The sequence below is a fragment of the Herpailurus yagouaroundi genome, unplaced genomic scaffold (genome assembly GCF_014898765.1).
Source record: "Herpailurus yagouaroundi ecotype Mexico unplaced genomic scaffold, PumYag 140, whole genome shotgun sequence".
Lineage (NCBI taxonomy): Eukaryota > Metazoa > Chordata > Mammalia > Carnivora > Felidae > Herpailurus > Herpailurus yagouaroundi.
The window spans coordinates 85,852,082-85,875,007 of NW_024412395.1; the positions used below are offsets into that span (position 1 = coordinate 85,852,082).

Consider the following 22,926-nt stretch of genomic DNA (forward strand, 5'->3'; position numbering starts at 1 on the left):
GGAGGGAGCCGCCCAGCGGGGCTGGGACCTGAGAGTTGTGGCCTCGGGGAGAAGGCTGCACCTTCTGGGAAAGCGAGCTGGGCAGATGAACACCCCACTCTCTTCTCCTGCCTGCCTGTCAATGCCACCCTCGTCTGAATCCATCCAGAATCTGGGGAACTCGGGTCTGCCCAATGCAGTCCACACAGGATACAGAGCAGGTTGGAAAAAAGGAGAGGGCGGATCTGGGGCAGCAAGCGGATAATATCCGACTATCCTGAGCATGGAGTTGATATCTTTTACAAAATGTTGGAAGTTACAGTTTTAAGCGGGGGGTGAAAAAAAGTAGTTCCCTTCAATGTATTCCTTCTGGGAAGTGCTTCACGAATTATCGATAATAACAACTGCCATAGGCCAGGCACTGTACCAGATGCTTTACTGGTAGTTATTTTATGTTATTTAACGCTCATCATAAGTCTGTGTGATGGATAAAATTAGCTTCATTTTGCAAATGATCAACTTGAGGCATATAGGGGGCCAAGTACCTGGCTTCACAGGGAGGAAGCACAGGAATCCAGGCAAGACCCGGGACACTCTGACGTCAAAGCCCGCGTGCAGTCTGTTCCATTTCCCTATAGCAAAGATGCTGCCGGTGCTGAAAACACTTTAGAAGTCCTCCCCTGGGTTGCTTCTAGAGTGTTTTTAAAGGCCTTACCCGCGACCCCAAAATCAGTCGCATTACTTTATAGCCACACATTCTTAACAACAAAAGAAGATGGTGATGATTCATCCTCGCCACGTTCACCAGATGTAAGGCCAGATGATGCTTGACTATTTCTAAAAGTCAAATTAGATTCACCCTCAAAGGACTGAGGATATTAAAAGGAAGCTTTGAAACATAACTCCAAGAAAGAAGTCTCAAAAAACAACATCTGTAAGGCTGGACATCCCAATTCAGAAAGGGAGTGACTTTAAAACCCATATCGGTTTTCCCACAGAAGACTCCAAGACCCCCAAAAGGGGTCCATCGTTATTTAGGGGAGCAAGAAAATTGGAAACAACCTAAATCTCCCAAAATAGTAATTAAATGTGTTTGCGCACCACCTGTGTCTACACCGCTTCCCACCTCCTCCCCCACCCCCCCTTCATCAGATGGAAACCAACAAGGGGCAGGGACTGGCTACCTTGTTCAACTGCTCTAACCAGCTCTGTGTACCAAGCCGGGCACATGGTAGACCCTCAGTAGATATCTACTGAATGAATGAATGAATGAATGAATGAATGAATGAATGAATGAAATTCCTCTTCCTTCCTAGAGCACAACCTTTGCGTAAATATCCCATACCTTGGTGTCATTCTGCATGAAGAAGAACCAGTTATGATGAACACAAAGTGTTTTGTTCCGTTACATATGAGACCAGCAAATCATCTACGGACTCATCTATGGGAAAGTAAGAAATAAATAACCCCCTCCTCGTCTCATCCTCTACGCTACACTCCCACACCAGCTTCCCTCTCTCCCTCACACCCTCAAGTGTCAAAACAATCACCAGTTCTGTTTGGCAGGCACCAAGCATCCTTTTCTTGCGAGGCCATCCAAAAAACTAATGAGTATTATTCCATCTCTTCCACAGCCATATAATCGGCTAATACTAAAAGCGCTAAGAGAGATGGTGTTTTGCTGGTTCACATCTAAAATTTAGACAATCAACCATGAATGCCTCAGGCTGATCACATGCTGGGAGAAGCAATAATAGAACGTCTGGCCAGATTTCCCTGCCAACTGGAAGGCCCAGGTTGGGGAGCAGATGTGCTGGAGAGGTGATACATTTGGTTTTCAGTGGGGAGGGTCTGTGGGTCTCATCTGTCTTCCGCACCCCTACTGGTCAGCTCAGAGCTCAGCGCTAGTGACAGCTGCTTAAGGACCTGCCCTTGTGTGTGCTCTCCGGTCGCGGGGGAGGGAGGTGGCCCACGGAGGACACGGCCCCACAGTGTTCTGTGACCCGCTGGCACTGCAAGGTTTTGCTCACGGGCTCCTTTTTGGTGTAGAGTCACCCCTTCCTTTCCCCACAGCCAGAGTTTGGTGGCATTCTCTTAGGTGATCTCGCCCCCCGCCCGCCCCCCACCCCGCCACGCTAAGGAAGTCTAGCTCCTGCGTGTGGAAGCAGCCTGCAGATTCCGTGTCAGCTGGAAGCCACGGATGACCAACTGCAGAATCAATAGGCCTCTGTCACTGTCACGTGAGGGAGACCCCGAGCTTATCAGCAGCATCATAATAAGTACCTATTTGCCTGACATCTCTTCAATCAATAACTTTGTTATTGTTTGCATTATCTGACTATAAGTTTGGTCAATATACCCAGCTAATGGGTAACACGAGCCAGGATTGCATTTCAATTTTTTTTTCCCCCTTAAGTTTAACTCTCTGTGTGCCAGGTAGGAGTCGCTAAGGGAACCTCTCCAGCTTTACTTTGCCTTTTAGGAGTTTTATAGAACCTCTGCAAGATATGAGCTGTCTTGAGACAAGGAAATCAATGTTGCTCACGTCTAACCCAAATTAAATAAACCCTGCCTTTCTTTGCTATTATTTTTATTAGGTTTTCACAACGATGGGCAGATGGGTGTGTGTGTGTGTGTGTGTGTGTGTGTGTGTGTGTGTATTTACTTAATGCATTGGAGAGAAGAGAATACACTTGCTAGCAGGTGGATCAAAATGCACAAAGCAAATGGTATCAGCTGGGTGGAAAGGGTGTATGGGTCTAAAGAGGTTTTGAACCCCTCCCCATGATCAGCCCAAGATATATATGGTAACACCACAATAAAAACAAATATCCTTGAATTGTGTCACAAATCTGCAACATACTGGAGGGACCTGACCACTGTCACATGAATTGCTGGCAGATGGCCCAGCACGTGGCGGTGGCTTTAGCTGGCCTCTGACCCTTCTCAGGATTGCATGTGGCTCTTGGTTGAGATCAGGCCCCAAAAGGTTATGGCTAATGATAAAAAAAAGAAATAAAACTTGGAGCAACAAAGTGTGCCTTGCACAGAATGCTCTGATATTCTTGTCACATTAAAAATATTTACTGGCTTCTCCAGTCCAGATTTAGTGGCAACCCCAAGTACCGAAGGAATAAACAAATTACTCACTTACCAGAATGAGTCTGGTAGTATCATCTCCTGTTTCATTTTTCTGCCTTTTGGTGCTTTTTTTTTTCTTTTTTACATTGGTTCAAATAAGTCACTCATATACAACTGCACTGATAATGGAGTAGAAATATACAGATCACAGGCAGCTTTCTTTTTAATAAGTTAATCTTAAAAGTGTGCTACGGGGGGGCGCCTGGGTGGCCCAGTCGGTTAAGTGGCCGACTTCGGCTCAGGTCATGATCTCGCGGTCCGTGAGTTTGAGCCCCGCGTCAGGCTCTGTGCTGACAGCTCGGAGCCTGGAGCCTGTTTCAGATTCTGTGTCTCCCTCTCTCTCTCTGACCCTCCCCCATTCATGCTCTGTCTCTCTCTGTCTCAAAAATAAATAAATGTTAAAAAAAAAAAATTAAAAAAAAAAAAAAAGTGTGCTACGGGAGTTTCCCGTTGCAAACCACGGCTTCCCGGGTCGTACCTGGGCAGACCTAGAGCCCATCGAGGCTGGCCCCTGAGTTTACAGCTGAGGCCAGAGAGAGGGGGCAGCTGCTCAAGGCAAACCCAGTGTCATCCCTGCTCTAGATCTTAAATCCCTGCCTTCAGCTCCCCTGCTCTCCAGGCCTCCCACACACCTTTGGACTTTTCTGTCTTTATTCCTCCACTTCTCATCCTTCATCTGTTCATTTCTTGGCTGTTCATTAGTGAGGACATGGAGAGAAGGGGTAGCTGCTTAGCATGAGGCAAACATTTGCCCTCTCTCACCCCGGCTGTGTCGTTCAGACCCCCTTTGCCTCCTGTAAGGAACAGGAAAACAGGAGGAGGGGCATGGGAAACAAAGACAGTGCCAGAGAGTGAAGAATGAATGACATAGGAAAGGTGAGGGGGGTGGCGTGCCCATCTAGTCAGCCACAGGAGGCGTGAATAAACTCCTGCCCCAATGCTCTCCTTCCGTCCTGCTCTGACTATTAACCTAAAGTCCTAACAAGAATTGATCCAGCCAACAAATAGATCCAAAGGGGCTAACGGGATGGATATGGATGTATCATGGGAAATAATGAGTCATGGACAATTATGAATGGAAAACAAGTGTGATCAATACATGGCTATAGATGTGAGGGAGTGGGTAATGATTCTGAGGACTGACTGCTTTGTTTCGCATCGTGACTGATGGCGTTCTGGATGTGCTACCCTAAAATACGCACCTTGGTCTGTTCGATATATTTAAGCTATAGGAGTTCAAGATACAGCAGGTGTAGGAGGGACTCTCTAACTTCCTCGTCCCCCCTGAAAGAGGTCACACATAAGAGCATCACATGAGAGGTGCCCTCCCTATAAGTGGAGGAAAGGAGTGTCCTCGTCTCCCAAGATGGAGGGACACTGAAAAGAACCCAAACCAACAGACCTTGCCAAGTTTCCCACAGTTTACGCCATTGAGCTCCTACCCTTTGCCTTATCATATCTTTCCATGACTCTTCATTCCTCATCTAACCTACCATAGAAACACTCAATTTTAACCATTTCTGAAGGCCTTCATCTCCTTATGAAGGCTCTTGTGTCGCATAAAATTGATGTTAACTAAATATGTTTGCTTTTCTCCCATTTATCTGTCTTTGTCACTTTAATTCTCAGACCCAACCAGGGATCCTAAGAAAGTAGAGGAAAACTTTTTTCCTTCCCCACATGACATTTATCACTGGAACACGTGTGCTCCAGATTGAGCCATACAACCACGACCAAGGTTCTAGCATCTTGTGCTGATTGACTTGACTGAACCCAGCATACTTTTTTTTTTTTTGATGTTTATGTTTATTTATTTGTGAGAGAGAGAAAGAGAGAGCAAGCAGGCGAGGGTCAGAGAGAGAGGGAGACACAGAATCCAAAGCAGACTCCAGGCTCTGAGCCGTCAGCACAGAGCCTGACACGGGGCTCGAATCCCTGAGTTGTGAGATCGCGACAAGAGCCCAAGTCAGATGCTTAACTGACTGAGCCACCCAGGCATCTGAACCCAAGTTACTGCTTTAGCTTTCTTATCTTCTGGCTAAAACCAAATGCTGAGACTCCACATTTAGGTCCTGCTCTTTTTTCTTTCAGTCACATGATCCTATCTTTCAAGTAGAAGTGACATGCAGAGAGAAGGTTATTGACAGGTGCCACATGATCTCATGTGCCCGTGAACCTCAGAGAGAGCTCAAGGAAAAAGGAGGGACCAGCTGGGTTGTGTGGAATATTCCTGCACCGGGCATGCTGAGTCGGTGACATAGTCAGTACTCCAGCCTGAATGCAGCCTGTTCCTTTCCCCTTCTGTGCAGGCGTGTTTTCCTTTGTTGCCCACTCCACAGTCTACAATCCTAAATCCTAACCAGGTGTCCCCAGTCGTGAACTGGTAGGTTTTAGTTAATGATCTGCCCTTTCCAACACAGAATTCTGATATAGGACTGACTCAAGGTTTCCCAATTCCTGGCCAGCAAATAACAGGATGCTGTAGAAATTAAGTTCGTTTAAGAAAGCCGGTCCTTTGGGGCGCTTGGGTGGCTCAGTCGGTTGGGCGTCCGACTTCGGCTCAGGTCATGATCTCACAGTCTGTGGGTGCAGGCCCGGCACCCGGCCCTTGCTGACAGCTCGGGGCCTGGAGCCTGCTTCAGATTCTGTGTCTCCCTCTCTCTCTGCCCCTCCCCCACTCACACTCTGTCTCTCTCTCAAAAATAAAATTAAAAAAACATAAAAAAAAAAGAGAAAGCCTGTCCTTTGTGCTGTAAACTGAAACACAGCCATTCAGCCTCTCCAGTCATCGTCAGACCCGTGTTTCTTGCACACAGAATGAAGTTGGAAGGTCAAAGCCCGAGTCGTCCGTCGCTGCATCCTATGCTCTTGCTTTGTTAGGCTGGCAAGGAAGTGCCTGATTCTGGTATATTTGCATTAGTCCTACTAACACATTTCCAAGTTCTCTCTCACTGCCACATTCCTTGAACCAGGTCAACTCTGGGAGGAGAGGTTTGCTTTTCCTTCCTGTAACCTCCGAACTGATTTAATTAAGCATCTCCTCCAGCCCCGATTTATAGGCTGGAGAGTGTTCTGGCAGCAGCCCCTCGATGTGCTGTGTTTTTCAATGAGCAGAAAGGCAGGAAGTTCAACGGAAACACCATTCTGAGTGTCTGCCGCCACCTTGAGAGCAGGTGCCAACGAGCACACTCGTCTCTGAACATTTCATGGCAAAGGGTGAGATAAATGAGCAGTTTTCCTTCGGTAACTTAGCGCAGTTCTAGAAGTGTTGATGAGAGGATCACTAAATCCTTCCCCACCCCGGGCTCCTGGGGAGGGCAAAGCTTTCTCCCCAGCCTCCTGCCGTGAGGAAATAACCTTTATATCTTTATTTTGGAAATCACACAGTTTTGGGGCGCCTGGGGGGCTCCGTCGGTTAAGCGGCCCGACTTCGGCTCAGGTCATGACCTCGTGCTCCAGGAGTTCGAGCCCCACGTGGGGCTCTGCGCTGACAGCTCAGAGCCTGGAGCCTGTTTCGGATTCTGTGTCTCCCTCTCTCTGACCCTCCCCCATTCATGCTCTGTCTCTCTCTGTCTCAAAAATAAATAAACGTTAAAAAATTTAAAAAAAAAATAAAAAAAATCACACAGTTTTTTTTTTCAAGGTTAAAACTACACTAAGAAAACCTGAACACACAAGGGTAGGAGGGCTGAAGAAAGCAAATGGGCAAAAAGAAGAAAGGATGTCTCTGCTGAGTCTGCCCCTAGTGACATTTGGCTCTACGGTCAGACCCCGGATGTCCTCTCCCCGTTTGACAATCCGGACCTTGCAACCTGCCACCCGGGAAGGAAGGAAACCAAACTTCGCATAGGAAATGCCCTCTCCTTGTCTTTCAAAAGCTTCAACCTCAGAATGAAATCTGACAAAAGAAACAAATTAGATAAATTGCCGCGCTAAGGGTTTTGGATCGCTCAGATTAAAGAATCTGCAGCGTTGTTGGGCCAGGGCGCAATCATCTTCTGCAGTCTGGGGCAAAAATGAAGTTTTTCTCCCTTCAGCTGTCCTCGCAGGCCAGGGTGCATTTTCTGAAGATAATGAATGGACCCAGGGACCTACAGACACCTGAGCGTCCGTGAAAGCCAGGCAAGTAACATGCGTGAACGAGACTGGATTGGTAAGACATTGCATGCAATCTTTCCAGATTTTTAAATGTCAACCCATTCAATTAAAAGAAAACACACTGTTCCTTTGATGTTTATTGAGCACTTTCTATGTTCCAGGCATTTATAAATCCATTAGGAAGTACAGCCTCACAAGAGCTCTGCAAGGCAGACACCGATCGCGGATGGGGAAAGGTGGGTCTAAGACGCAAGACCGTCAGCCCACAGCAGACTCCGCGTTTTATCCGCCACCCCAGACTGCCCGGGAGTTTCACAGACAGAGAAGCTGAGGCTCCCTGGGGTTAAATAATGTGGCCAGGATCTTAAAAGAGCAGGGTGATTTTTAAATTTTTTTTTCAACATTTATTTATTTTTGGGACAGAGAGAGACAGAGCATGAACGGGGGAGGGGCAGAGAGAGAGGGAGACACAGAATCGGAAACAGGCTCCAGGCTCCGAGCCATCAGCCCAGAGCCCGACGCGGGGCTCGAACTCCCGGACCGCGAGATCGTGACCTGGCTGAAGTCGGACGCTTAACCGACTGCGCCACCCAGGCGCCCCGAGCAGGGTGATTTTTAAAAAGAAGTCATCAAACCACAGAAACAGAACAGAATGTGAAAGAGGCCCGCTGGAAAAGAAAAAAGAAACATGAGAAAAAAGATAAATGCCATTGTTAGATCAGAACAGCCTTGACCTAATGGCTGCCCAGGCCATAAGATAAAGATGTCTTACTGAAAAAAATTGTGACATTTCCAGCATAAAGGATGTTGCTTCTATTATTATTGCTTGTGTTTGAAACCAAATGGTGGATGTTTGAAACTCAAAACAGTATCTGTGAGGTTCAAATTTAGTAACCATCCTGTGATTTGTGTGGGCAATGCTGCCCTCTCATGGCCAACTTCTTCATAACATGATTCTGTGAAAAAAAACCCGGACGTTTTCGTGTTCTTTATTCTCCCAAAGTACTTTGAAGAATTTTGCATCCACTTACCGTCATATAGGTGCATATAATACGTTAACTTACATAACAAAATACTCTCTGCACATTTTTATATCTATATCTGGAACTGGTTTATGCCATTTTTGCATGTGTTTTATAGGGCATTGGAGGGAATGAAAAATAAATCATGGTGCTGCTGGGCTCCTGAATTCAGTTCTTCAGGGAGAAATGTTTTTCTCATAACAGAAAACTTAGAAGAACTCCAGAGCAGGAAATTTTTTTTGAATGTCTCTAATCTGAACACAATCTGACGGAAATGACTGTCCCCTTCTATTCCGGGGAGAAGGTTTTGTTATATTTGAAGGAAACAAATCAGTTCATGAATATATTTTTAGGCAAAAACAACTGTTCATGGCTGTGAATGGAAAATCACCTTCTAGTTTCCTGCAGGGACAGATCACCTGAAAATTCAGAGAAATTGCAGACCAGGAGGAGACTGTCAGATAAGATTTATCAAACCAAGGGTAGACACTGCAAGGCAATTTTCTTAGACTGAGTGACAGGTCTCAGAACTACTAACCAGAAGCCTGCTGCCTCCAAGCCTGTGCCATCAGCCCCTGTCCCATGACAGGGCACACCTATGCGGGAGCCGTGATGCGGACAGTGGGTAGACAGCAGCCCTAGGAGAGGAGGTGTCTTGAATGGAGACAAAATCGGGGAGCATTTTGTAAAGAAGAAGAAATCGAGCCACCCTCAGGTTCCCTCTTGAGGAACATTTCCAAGTTGAAAGGCAGATTTTCACCCACCAGATCTATTGTTGTTCCTGATGGAACTTTAAAAATATTTGAGCGTGCCAAGAATATACCTAGGCCTGCAAGGCACCCTTGACTTGCTAATCTACTGGTGTGGATGGCAGTGTTTGTTTTTAATCAAGAGGTTTTCCATTAAAATCCTAGTTTTGATTTTTCCGTAAAATCAGGAGGCCTCACAGCACTGGGTGCATGTTCCCACTAGAGCTGAGGAGTGGCTGTCCCCTTTGGAGGGAACATGCACACCGCCATTTGTCACAGTCACCACCCCTCCCTAATGCATACCCAGCCCATGTTACTGATTTATAACATGTGTCTGTGCCTTACTGGCCTTGTGGTTATATGTACCGTTTTGCTCTAGTTCAGAGAATTGCGATGCACACACTTACTCTCGAGCAGCCACAAGGCTCAGCACATTTAAATGGCAATCCGGTTTGAGGGAGGGGAAGGCCAAGTTTATGAGCACTAATTCTGATATATCTCTTTTCATCTCATGTACGCTTTTCCTCCACCGGCTCCCTTTATCATTACAACTTCCCGTAAGGGGTTCGGGCATTGTCTGGGTTAAAAATTATCCCTAAAGCACCTGAAGTTTTGGTAAAGACAGTTTTTATATAAATCTATACTTAAAATAATTAAAACAGACTAATGGAAAGCACATTGAATTAGGAAGCAGAAAACCTGGAATCTTATTCAAACTTCTTCCCCTGATAACTCTGTGGCATTAAGTAATCCACTTAAACCCTCTTTACCTTTTAATACTTCATAAATAAGAGATAATAATACTTGTTCCTTCTACCTCGCTGGGATTTTGCAACAATAACCATAAATCAGAAGACATCTGAGTCTACAGAAGAAATGTATCCTATAAAGACCAAGATAGCATTACCATGATACAGCAGTAGATACCAAGTAAATATTAAAGTGTTATTCAGGGTGGGCTTTATGAAAAAGGAAGCTACACAATCATATCTTTGGAGAATATACACCAAGAGGTTAATACTAGTTCTCTCTAAGCGTGGGATTTGGGATGGTTTTTCCCCCCTTTGGCTCATATCTACCTTTAACTGTTTTTAGAATGAACGTGCGTTAGCTGTGTTATATATATATATATATATATATATATATATATATATGTGTATATATATATATATATTTACACACACACACACACACACACACACACACACACATATATATAACAAACAATAACAAAAAAGACAAAGGTTGGGAGCAAGGACATAAAACTTCTTACATTTTTAATTTTAATGGACGTGAGCAGTCATTGATTTCTACTAAAACCATTTGTAAATTTTTTTTTATAGTTCATGTATATGTAATGTTAGAACCCTAAACATTGAAAACTCCTGGGAAGTATCTTTAACATAGTGCCAGCTGGCAAGCAGGCTGGACTAACCAGAGGGACAACTAGCTGTTTTCTGCCTTCCCCATCCTAGTATTCGTCTGATCAGAAGCAATCAGGCAGACTGATCCAAGCACTGCGGGAAGTTTAATCTCCAATTCCCCCTTTCATCCCCAAGAGCACATAAACTTCTGTGCCTGGGCTTCCATATCAACAATGTGGGGTTTCTGATTCTCAGCATGCTCTAATAATTTTGCCCTTTGTAGAGAAACTGTCACTACACTCCCAGATTGAAGATCACTGTAAACCAGCCCTTCTCAACTCAGGGAGATATGGCACCCCCCTCGCTCCGACAGGGGACATCTGGCCATATCTGGACACGTTTTTGATGTCACACTGGGGGAGGGACACTACTGGCATCTAGTGGGTAGAGACCAGGGATGCTCCTACATATCCTGTAGGTCACAAGACAAACCCCCACAGCGAAGAATGAATGTGATGACCCCTGCAGCAAAGGGGTTGAGAAGCCTTGCTTAAATGAAAAATGCTCTAAGTTCATATAGAAGTGTCTTTCTGGAGTTACAAGGATGAGGGTTATCAACTTTATGCCTAATAATTAAGAGAGGAGAGTCCTTGCATATCCAGCAAATTTAAATTACCTGATAAGTTGGTATTTCATAAAATATTTGCTACTCCTTTTCATAATATCAATTGCTCCCTATCGAATGAAATTATTTCTTCTTAATACCCAATGTATTTGAACTCTGTGGACGGTGACACCACAGAAGAAAAATCCGGGAAAGAGTCATGAAGAGCTCGATTTGTCACTGTTTACATTTCTCTTTGCTCAGGAAGATGAGAGAGAGAATGAGCTAAATGCTTTGCTGGAATAAAATAAAACCCACACCCACAACATCAGATAATGCTGTGACAAGACATCACTCCCTTGAAACTCAGAAACACTCTCACCAAGAAACGTGGAAGCTCAGGGTTGCATAAATAAAAAGGAATTAAAAAAAAAAACTTATTCCAAAAAACAGCGTCCTCAACAAAGGAACATCAGCTCTACATGAGAATTTTTAAAACACTCAGGTTGGAGTAGAACAGAAGCAGGAAGGTATATTTAGACACAAATGCCATAACTGTTTTCCTTTGAAAATCACTCTCCCGAAAGTTCTCTAATTAGGCAAATTAAAGGGATTTTAAATGCCTTCTCATATTTGTTTATTAGTGTAGATTATTGTTTCTTGTTTGCAAATAGTACAAGACAAAACAGGTTTCATCAGTCAAGGATATTATTCAGGATAAAAACTAGCAGTTATTTGGGGGGGGGTGAAAATTTATACTTGCTTTTAAAACCCCCATCACCACCTACAGATGAGTTACGGAATAAGAACGGGAAAAGGGAGAGAGAGAAAAAAGACTCACGGAGACTTTGCCTTTAACATCTTTGAGCTGAATCCTTGATATTCATTATTAATGCGTTATGTTCGTAATGGTCATTACAATCAAAATTTATTTGCCCGATTATTCCCTTTTTGACCCATGGGTCACAGAGCATCTTATTTACAATTCCGGTTCAAAAGGAAATTGAAGAAGGGGAAGAACACAAAAATAGCCTCGTTGCTGTGTTGATGAACAAGCTGAGTTGGGCCTCTAAACCCCTGACCTCACTTTTGGGATTTGGTGCGAGAGAAATGCGTGTTCAAGGGAGGGCTGGGCAGAATGCCGGCCGAGTGCGCAGCACTGGCTCTCATGTAGCCGCTTAGACGTCAGACAACGAGAAAAAAAGACAGACGTGAGGGTTAATGAAAGCCTAATAAAATCTACTTCAAACCACGGCAGGGTAGGGTCAAGAGACCTCGGGAGAATCCCAAAGCGGACATGAGTGACAGCTGAAGTCAGCATCTTTCCCGGAAGGTCCCATTGCCTTACTTTGGTTGGCACCCAGCTCAAGAGCCCATCACACTGGCTCAGGGTCACTCAGCTCTCAGAGCTGCTTCTCCAGCCTTCAAAGCCATCTTAGCTGCTCCCGATGTCCCCCTCGGACCCAGTCAAAGATGTCAAAGCAGACACAGGCTGAACATGCACGGAGGAGGAGGGGGAGGAGAGGGAGGAGGAAGAGGAGGGAGAGGAAATAACCAGGAAGCACCCATGAAAAGGTGCATAGGAGAAAAGCAAGCCCATACTTCCAGATGGAGTCTATTTTACTTTTAGATAAATAATTGGAAATATTATATAATACAGGCGACTGGGTGGCTCAGTCAGCTGGGCATCTGACTCTCGATTTCGGCTCAGATCATGATCTCATGGTTTGTGACTTCGAACCCCGCCGCAGGCTCCATGCTGACAGTGCAGACCCTGCTTGGCATTCCCTCTCTGCCCCTCCCTTGCTCGCATGCCCGTTCTCTCTCTAAATAAATAAGTAAACTTAAAAAAAAAGAAAAATTATATAATCATACCTACCTTTTATTGTTTACTACATGCCAAGTTCTTTCTAAATACTCAGCATATATTAACTCACTTAATCTCCACATCAGCTCTCTGTAGTTTGGACCACCATCACCCACTTTATGGATAGGGAAACTGAGGCATATATCCCTGGTTACAAGCTAGTAAATGACAGACATGGAAAAAGATTCTGGATAGTCTGATTTATGAGCCCGTGCACGTCCTTCACTGTCTTACGTCGGCACTCACTCACCCAATACCTATACCGGATAGCTATTACCGCATTCTATATTTTATACAGAGACTGAGAAGTAGAAAGGCTGTGTGACCATCCCACAAGTGATGATGCAGTGAGAATCCAAGTGTCTAAGGCTGCTATTATGTTTTTCGGCAGGACTGATCATATTTAAGCAAACAATTTAACGAAAACACCCCTGGAACCAAGTCCTATTCAACAGATACATTAACATTATAAGTAAATAAACACGCGCGCGCGCACACACACACACACACACACACACAAATGAAGATAATATACCCTTTGTACCAGCGAGATTGTTCTCTAATTACTTTATGTACATGAATGCCTGAAATTGCACCGATAAGCCCCTTGAGTGCAGGAACATATATTTTGTTTGTAAATATCCTAGTATACTGACATGAAGTATGCCTGGCAATTACTAGTATAATGAGTCAATCAATCTATCAATCAACCCACATTTATTTGTTGAATGTCTACTATCAGAGGCATCGGAAGATGAAAGGTCATGAGAGAAATAGATTAACCTCAACTTCCATTTAATGGCAAACGGGGTAAAGTAAATACTTTTAAAATCAGGAATAGAAGCATACCCCCCTTCTTCATTATCAAAAGAACTCAATTTTGTTGGGGTTGGCAAAGTACCCCTCCCCTCTCCCAGATTCCCTTATGGATAGAGGTGACCGTGGAAATCAGTGCTGGCTGATTGCTAATGAAAGCAAGAATCACAGGGCGGGGCTTCCAGGGGACCGTCTGGGGCAGGGGCGCGGGCCTCTGCCTTCCACTCTGCACTTCCTCCTTGTTTAACTTGCTAGAGCATAAACACAATGCCTGGTGGTGAAACCACGGTGACTGGAAGGAGCCCAGGTCCTCAGTGACTTCCTCAGGCACCAGCACCTGCTTTGGACCGCCCGCCCAGATTCTTTGTCCTGTGAGGACAACGCCAGTGTTCTTTGTGTAAGCTGAAGAAACCAGGTCTCTCTTCCGTGCAGGTGAACTAAATCCTAACTGACGGGGATGGCTTACTGGGTCTGAACTTTCTCTCCTTTTCCTGGTTTTGAGGAGTACGTGTCTTCTGATTCCGCCTACATGATCACAGGTAGACATATGAGAAAAAGGGGGGAAAAAACCAAAAGGGGTACAACGAAGCATTACTAATCGTGCATTATGTAACTTTTACAGGTTTAGCTATTTGGGGAAAGTATCTGGAAAGAAAAACAGATTTGTTATAATTTTTTTTTCCTGCCATGTCCCCCCATCTGTTTATTTTTTACACCTCATTTTGATGAAATCACTGCTCATGCTATTTTCCTCCTAAGGTCTCTTCAATATGAGGTTTTGAATGATTTCCTACTTGGCTTCTCCAGTTGATTTTAATTTCCATTCTTTGCTCCAAAATAAACTCCTAGCATGACATACAGGATCTTCTAGACCATAGTGGGTTTGCAACGTTACGTAGTGTATTCTTAGCGTTGATATCTTTATCACTCCTGAATGGTAGCTGTTCCACTAAAGTCTTCATAGAACTTCTAAGGAGGCCCTTAAGAGACTGTTCAAAAGTATTGCTAAAGGAATCAGCATGCTCTTTCCGATGTTCAAATAGTCTTCTGCTCACCGCCCAGCCCCAATAACCTCAAATAGCAAAAGAAAAAATATTTAAGTCCAGCTCAGTACTTGTTAAAATATTATATATATTTTCAACTTCACAGAAGTTAAAAAATTAGAAACGTAAAGGTAACGATAAAAAAACTTTACGAAGTTAATGTCAATATATCCCCAGGTAAACTCTATATCTCAGGTAAAAACACCATCTCACTGTACTTAAGTGCCTCGTTGTTGAGAGAAAACTTGGCCTGAGATTAGGAATTTATCAGAATGGCTGCTTTATTTACCGCCAACGTGAGTCCTCCCCAGCTTTCAATTAGTCCGTCAACCTAAGTTTGAACTTGGTCATAGGAAAAAATAGTCCAACATAGACGTAGTAAATGAAGAAGCAAACTCAGAAAAACTTGCCTGGTCTTTATTCAAGTTCCATAAACTCATAAATAACTAGGAGACGAAGTGTGGGGCAGACGAATTGCTCTGTGGTATGGGAAATTTATTCTCTCTGGCAGTCTCTGGCTACTCTTTGTACAGCCCCTAAGTACAGAGGACTACGCCACCCAGTTCTCTCCAAAACTCCCCTTTCCTCTACCTGTGTTCTTAGGCACTTCTTCCTCCTGGCTCTCCTCTCCCTTCTCCTCCCTAACTATAACCCGTGTGCTATTGCAGGACAATTCTGTGGGGGCAGTCGAGGAGAAACAAGGAAAATGTGGGGGAGGACAAAGGGGTAAACCTTCATCCTTCACTCCTTCTGTCCCTTATAGTTTCTTCCATGGCCTGCTGGGGGAGGGAAGAGAAGCCTCCTACCACACACAGCGCACAAGTCCTTCGTGGTCTGGTTCCTGCATTTTCAAATGTAGCGTAATTGCCTAAATGGACCAATTCCTCGAGGAACCGTACCCAGCTCAGCTGGAGCATCAGCCGGTGTGGGCTAGGCAGCCCCCTGACCTCTTAAGCTGTGCATTCTTCTCCTGCACTCTTTCCTCATTTCACACGTTTCTACACAGGGAGCAGCTTGAGAGCAAAAAACATCTTTCATCTATATTTCCAGGGCCTAGCAGCCTTGCTCAGTGACTGGCTCAAAAAACCGGTTGTTTAAAAAATATTTGTTGTAGCATGAACGCATAGTCCCAAGATTTTTCCAACTGCCTCCTCCCAGAGCCCCTGCTCTGGTCTCCACCCAGGTTTCCCCTCACCAAAGTAACTCTTACGTGGTGAAGAGGGAAGGTGAAGTGAATTGAGGTGTTTTCTTGAAATGGAAATGAAGCTACTTAGGTCCTTTTGCTAGGCTGAGATCCAGAATTATCACCCGTGTGAACCTTGGTCTCTAAATGTGGGGGGTGGGGGGGAGACGTAGTAGGGTGTCCCTGGAGAGGCTGACTTCCCTTAAATGGGTGGGGCTTTTTAAAAGAACAAAGGTGAAGATATGGTTATAGGTAAAAACAGCCAACATGCAGTTAGCCTTTATTCTTTTAAGATGCTATTGTAAATATGTTACATCCATTGCCTCCTTTACTCCTTTAGTTAATTCTATGAGGTCTTAATGTTCTCCCTGAGTTAGAACTCAGGTACCTTTTCTTCAATCCATTAATATCTACTCAACGAAGTATTACTAGGCATTGAGAAAAAAAAAAAGTGTGTGTCTGTGGAATCTTAACAACAACAACAAAAAAGAAACAACTTAGAGAGAACAACAGATTGGCGGTTACCAGAGTCGTGGAGTGAGGGGTGGGGCGAATGGATGAAGGTAGTCAAAGGTACAAACATCCACGTATAAGATATGTACATCCTGGGGACGTAATGTACAGCATGGGGACTACTGTATTATATATTTGAAAGTTTCTAAGAGAGTAGATCTTAAAAGTCCTCATCACAAGAAAAAAATATTGATGTTAACCAAACATATTGTAGTGATCATTTCCCAATATATATATGTATGTCAAATCATCGTGTTGACCCCTAAAACTTACACAATGTTATGTGTCAATTATATCTTAGTAAATCTGGTGGGGGTGGGGGGGAATGGAACAGCTTCCAAAAGAAAAACACAGTAAGACCTTGGTTTGCAAGAATAATTCGTTCCAGAAACATGCTTGTAATCCAAAGCCCTTGTATATCAAAGCAAATTTCCCCATAAGAAATAATGGAAACTCAGATGATTCGTCCCACACCCCAAAAATATTCATATAAAAATGGTTATAATGCTGTAATATAATACAAAATAATGAAGAAAATACAAAGTTTAAAGAAAAATAAATTAATCTGAACTTACTTTTGAAAACCTTCGTGGCTGGTGGGAGGGAGACAAGAGAGAGGAGAGTTATTGTGTAGGGCAACTTTCACTATCACTAACGGAATCACTGCTATCTGTTGGCTGAATGGAATCTTTTTTGTAGCACAGTATTAATAAACTTGTCATATACTATATTGAATGTAACTGGCAATAAGGAGCAGAAGAAAGGGTCTCTATCTGCAGGCAGCCTGACCTAGAATGAAGCAAGGCATTCCTAAGCTTACTCTTGTATGGACAAGCAAAGGACTGTATGTAGGTGCTTTGAAGTGACCGAAAATACCCTAGTGCTGGTTGTGGGCACCTCCCAACGTTCTGAAAAATCACTGATTTCAGCCAAACACTGTGGCCTGAGACCAAGCATCTGAGCCTGGGAGACGATCACCCACAATCCTACAGACAGAGAGAGGCAGAGAGAAAGGGAGAGAGAACCATGGCCCAGTTGTGATCATGTGACATTTGACATCACGTACTACTCGTATTGCAAATCATCGCTCGTTTATCAAGTTAAAATTTATGAGAAATGTTTGCTCCTTTTGCGGAACACTCACAGAACAAGATACTCACAATCCAAGGTTTTGCTGTAAGTAAGTAAATGTGACAGGTACATAGGAGCATAGAGAAACGTGTATTCATTAGTAAGAATGCTAAGATAAAAAGTCTGTGCCCCTATAATCTACAGCCATACAAACATGTAGTAAGGACTGAAAGGGAATGTCCAAAAATGAGAGCACTTAGGTTGGAATGATGGATAGTATCTTTTTTTATATGCTATTGCTATTGATAAAAGCTTGTAATATAGAAATGTACTTCCAATGAACTAGACATACGTTTCAATGAATATCAAGGCCAACACATATGAGACTCTATTAGAGAGATTTTTTTTTTAATTTAAGTAGGCTTTTTTTTTTTTTTAAGTAGGTTCCCAATATGGGGCTCAAATGCATAATCTTGAGATCAAGAGTTGTGACTCAGCCTGACTGAGCCAGCCAGGCGCTCCTCTTAGAGAATTCTTTACTTTCCCGTCATCTTTTATTTTTAGTCTCTCCCTTTTCCCCCAAACCCCCAAGCAGAGTTCTCGCTTTAGACACTGAAAAGAGGGAAGAGAATTGACTTCCATTGAGTTGGTTAAGAAGACTGGGGCTTGGGGGCAGTATCTTGGCCTCAGCCTTCGTCTCTCCATTAGCCCCCACCCTATTGACTAGGGACAACCGGTGTTGCCTCCATCTTGTCTAAAATGGTACATAGGGGTGCCTGGGTGGCTCAGTTGGTTAAGCGTCCGACTTTGAGCCCCGCGTCAGGCTCTGTGCTGACAGCTCAGAGCCTGGAGCCTGCTTCGGATTCTGTGTCTCCCTCTCTCTGACCCTCCCCCGTTCATGCTCTGTCTCTCTCTGTCCCAAAAATAAATAAACATTAAAAAAAATAATAAAAATAAAAAAAATGGTGCATAAATACAACTTCAAACCCTTCCTTCCAACCAAACCAGCACCCCTCAGCCCTCCTATAAGGAAATTCTGGAGTCACCAGCAGCAGAATGTTGACTGTATAGCAAGCCCCAAGAGGCTTTTTCCTCCATGGAACAGAGGAGAGAATCTTGGGTCTGAAACAACCAGGGTGGCAGTGAAAGAGGAAATAAAAAAGGTCTTGGCAGAAAGTCAGTGAGAGATGACTCTAAAGCTGACGAGGATAAAGAGTGGTCTCAACTCAAAGGTTTGCACTTGTAGGTTGGCCTTCCCATATCTCCTGGCCCCAAGGCCATCCACCCCCAGAAACACATACTCCAGATTGTCCTGCCAAATAGGGATCCTACCTCGTCAACCTTGACTGGCTCAGAAGTGTGAGAATCCCTGACCCCCAAACTGGGCTGGAAAGGAGGTCCAGGGAGGATCAGGCCAAGGCTGCTGGGGAGGATCAGTTCCCAGCTCTCCAAGCCAGAGGAAACTTTCTGAGGGAACTCCTTCTCAGCCCTGCTCATCTCCTTCCGTGGGTCAGGCAGTTTGCGAAGTTCATGGGTTTCTGTGGGCTGGGCAGACCAGCCTTGTCTAGGCCTTTAGGCAACTTGCTCAACTGTTTCTATGGGAAAATCCATGCTAAACGTCGAAGAACCAATTATAAATGAGCCTTTGGAACTCAGTTGCCCCTAACTGGACCCTGTCCACACAGTCAACGTGAGTGAGGAATTTGTTGGTCATTGCCCACAGGCTTTTGCCAGATGGTTAATTTTTATTGCCATGGCTCGTTTTCTCGCCGTACTCTTTCCCAGCAAATAATTGCTTAAACAGAAATTTATTTTTTTAATTCAGATTTTAAAAATAGATAAATAAGACACTACAGATACAGTTAAATCCTCCCAAAACTCCTCCTCGATTTTGTTGCCTATCCTTATTCTTCAGGTGGGACCATTTCCCTGAATTTGGTCTTTCTCATTCTATGCATGATTCGATAGCTTCACTACACATGTACGTACCCATCAGTAACATATAGGTTTGTTTGCATATTTTCAAACTGGATGCAAATGGCACTCTGGACTTGCATCTCTGCTACTTAGTTTTTGCTCAACATTGTTTTTGAGATTTATTCATATTAACATGGCCCTAGTGAATTTATTTTTTTATTTATTAGTGTTTTTTTAATTTACACCCAAGTTAGTTAGCGTATAGTCCAATAACGACGTCAGGCGTGGAATCCAGTGATTTGTCCCCTATGTATATAACACCCTGTGCTCATGCCAACAAGTGTCTTCCCCTTACCCATTTAGCCTATACCCCCACCCACAACCCCTCCAGCAACCCTCAGTTTGTTCTCTATATTGAAGAGTCTCTTGTGTTTTGTCCCTGTCCATGTTTTTATATTATTTTTTCTTCCTTTCCCTTCTGTTCATCTGTTTTGTATCTTAAATTCCTGGGGCGCCTGGGTGGCGCAGTCGGTTGAGCGTCCGACATCAGCCAGGTCACGATCTCGCGGTCCGGGAGTTCGAGCCCCGCGTCAGGCTCTGGGCTGATGGCTCGGAGCCTGGAGCCTGTTTCCGATTCTGTGTCTCCCTCTCTCTCTGCCCCTCCCCCGTTCATGCTCTGTCTCTCTCTGTCCCAAAAATAAATAAAAACGTAGAAAAAAAATTAAAAAAAAAAAATTCCACATGTGAGTGAAGTCATAGGATATTTGTCTTTGACTGACTAACTTCACTTAGCATAATACACTCTAGTTCTATCCACATTTAATACTCCATTGTGTGTGTGTGTGTGTGTGTGTGTGTGTGTGTGTGTATGCTACATCTTCTTTCTCCATTCATCTGTCAATGGACATTTGGGCTCTTTCCATACTTTAGCTATTGTCAATAGTGCTGCTATAAACACTGGGGTGCATGAATTTTTTTTAAGAGTGGGGGGGAGCATGATCAGGGGAGGGGCAGAGAGAAAGAGAGAGAGAGAGGATCCCAGGCAGGCTCCACACTGTCAGCACAGAGCCTGACACAGGGCTCGAATTCACAAACCATGAGGTCTTGACCTGAGCCAAAATCAAGAGTAAGACACAACCAACCGAGCTACCCAGGCACCCCAATCTAGTGGATTTATCTTCAATTGTAGCATTCTATTATGTAAATATATCACATTACTATTATTAGAGTTGACCCTTGAACAACCACGGGGGTGTGGATGCCCCGCACCGTTGAAAATCTGTGGATACATTTGACTCCCCCAGAATGTAACTGCTAATAGCCTGCCATGGACCGGAAGACTTACCTAACACAAACAGTAGATTAACACATATTTTGTATGTTACATGCATTATATACTGCATTCTTGCAATAAAGTAAGCTAGAGAAAAAAATGTTACCAAGAAAACCATAAGGAAGAGAAAATGCAGTTACAGTACTGTACCGTATTTATTGAAACAAATCTGCACATAAGTGGATCTGCACAGTCCAAAAACCACACCAAAGGGCCAACCATGTTCCATGTTCTATGCCCGTTCCTTTCATTGTGGTATTTAAGTCTAGTATTCTATTACATAAAGATACCATAGTCTGTCCCTCAGTTCTCAGAAGTGGAACAGCTGAGTGGTACAGCACGAACAGAGCAGATGATAACGTCCAATAGCGGTTGCACAAGGAGCATCCCAGCAGTGGCTGGGACTTCCTGATGTTTCACAACCTCAGACACACCTGGTATTGCCAGACTCCTTCGTTTTTTGCCCACGTGATGGACGTGACGTGTAATCTCATTTTGGGCACGATCTTTTCTCACAAACTGAAAAAGGATTTTTTTCAAAATTCTCTTTTAGGTCAGCGGTTCTCAAAGTGTGTTCCGGGAACCCTGAAAGGCACCTGAGACCCCTTCAGCCAGTCGTTGGGGCCACAACTATTTCCTAAGAGCACCAAGACGTTATGTGCCTCGTTCACTCCCAGTCTCTCACAAGTGCACATGGAATTCTCCAGAGGCACCATGACAGGCACAGGTGCAGCAGACTGCGTGATCACCCAGCTGTCCTCTCTGAAGCCAGACATTAAGGAGGTTGGCAACAGTCTAAAGCAACGTCACTTTTCTAAGGACTTTTACCTTGGCAAAGATGATGATTTCTCATTTTTAAAAAATACGGTACCATAATGGGTTTGTTATCGTTCTTACATGAATTAATAAATATTTTAACCATTTTGGTATTAATTTCTAATGTAAATAAATATCACAAGATATACATATAAACAAAAGCTCTTTGAAGTCCTCAGTAATATTTAAGAGTGTCAAGGAGCCCTCCTGAGACCCAAAAATTGAGAAGTCGCTTGGATAGAGCACACACTTTTGTTCTCACTGCCCACTTAAAGTAATGCCAGCTGACTTTTAGAGGGTGCTTCCTGCCCTGGGCCGTCATGCTAAGTGCCTGAGGGCCACTTTTTCTTTGATCTCCTTGATACTCCCGTAAAGCAGCTACTGTCATTGGCCCCAGCGAGGGAGAGAGCGGGCTGAGGCTGTGGGTGATTGGGTGGTGTGCCTGAGGTCAGGCACGGGGTTGAAGCCCAGCCCCGTGGCCGGCCGGCAGAGGCCCCCCCCCCCCCGCCCTTCACCCGCCCAGCCTCTGTCCTCCTTCTGTACCCCTCTGGCTTTCTCCTCTTAATCATTCTCTGAGTCAACCATCTTGAAACTATCTACTCATCTTTGAATCATCCTCCCCTTTTCCCTTGAAATGAGGTGAATTCCCTTCCCAGGGCAGCAGAGGGGAGGGGGCTCCGAGGCCAGCTTCCTACAGCTGGAGCTGCAGGCAGTGAGCATGGCCAGGCCCCAAGCTCCCGGGCAGGGGAGCCAGGAGACCAGGGAGATGCACAGGATGCAGGGCTGGAAACAGAACCACCCCCCCCCCCCACTCCCAAGAGGGCGCTGCTAAAAAGGACAGCATTTGCAGGACGAGATCTGGAAGGCCAGATTGCCAAGGCCTCGGAATAGAAAGGTAGATCCTTTTCCTCTGGATTTCTTTGCTTCAGGCCCATAGGTGGAGAGGAAGTGTTAAAGCCAGACATCTGCCTCTTACTCACATCCATCTCTTAATCTCTCTTCCCACTCACTGACTTTCTTCATTCAGCAAATACAATGGTGTGATAAGTGGGTTGTGGCGGGGTAATAATAACAGCTGACATTTACTGGTGCGAAAGGACGCAGGTGCCTGGAAATGGGGCTGGAGAAGCAAATGAGAGCCAGCTCCTGAAGGAAAGAGACTTTACAAGGAAAGTTTAATCAAAGGAGCAATCTGTTCGGATTCGCTCTTTACAAAGATCCTCTGGCTGCAGAGTGGAGAATGGATTGCGGAAGAGCGAAGCGGAGGCAGAAAATAACGGTGCCTGGAATCGGCATGGGACTAGTAGGGACGGATGAAGTCAGGTGATGGAGGGGCGGCCAGAAGCAAAGATGTGAACGGCTTCTGGTATGCCTCAGATTATTGCCATAGCCTCCTAACTGGATTGCTCA

The 22,926-nt window shown here is 44.5% G+C and overlaps 2 long non-coding RNA genes across 6 annotated transcripts in view; both read right to left on the bottom strand.

Annotated features, from left to right (window-relative positions):
* Positions 1-22,926, bottom strand: part of LOC121030975 (uncharacterized) — a 76,781-nt gene that overhangs the window by 11,308 nt on the left and 42,547 nt on the right. The window lies entirely within an intron of this gene.
* Positions 13,366-16,998, bottom strand: LOC121030976 (uncharacterized). The gene is made up of 2 exons (XR_005790492.1): positions 16,955-16,998; positions 13,366-14,712 (listed from the first exon to the last, which is right to left on the bottom strand). It is a non-coding gene; the product is annotated as an uncharacterized LOC121030976 (long non-coding RNA).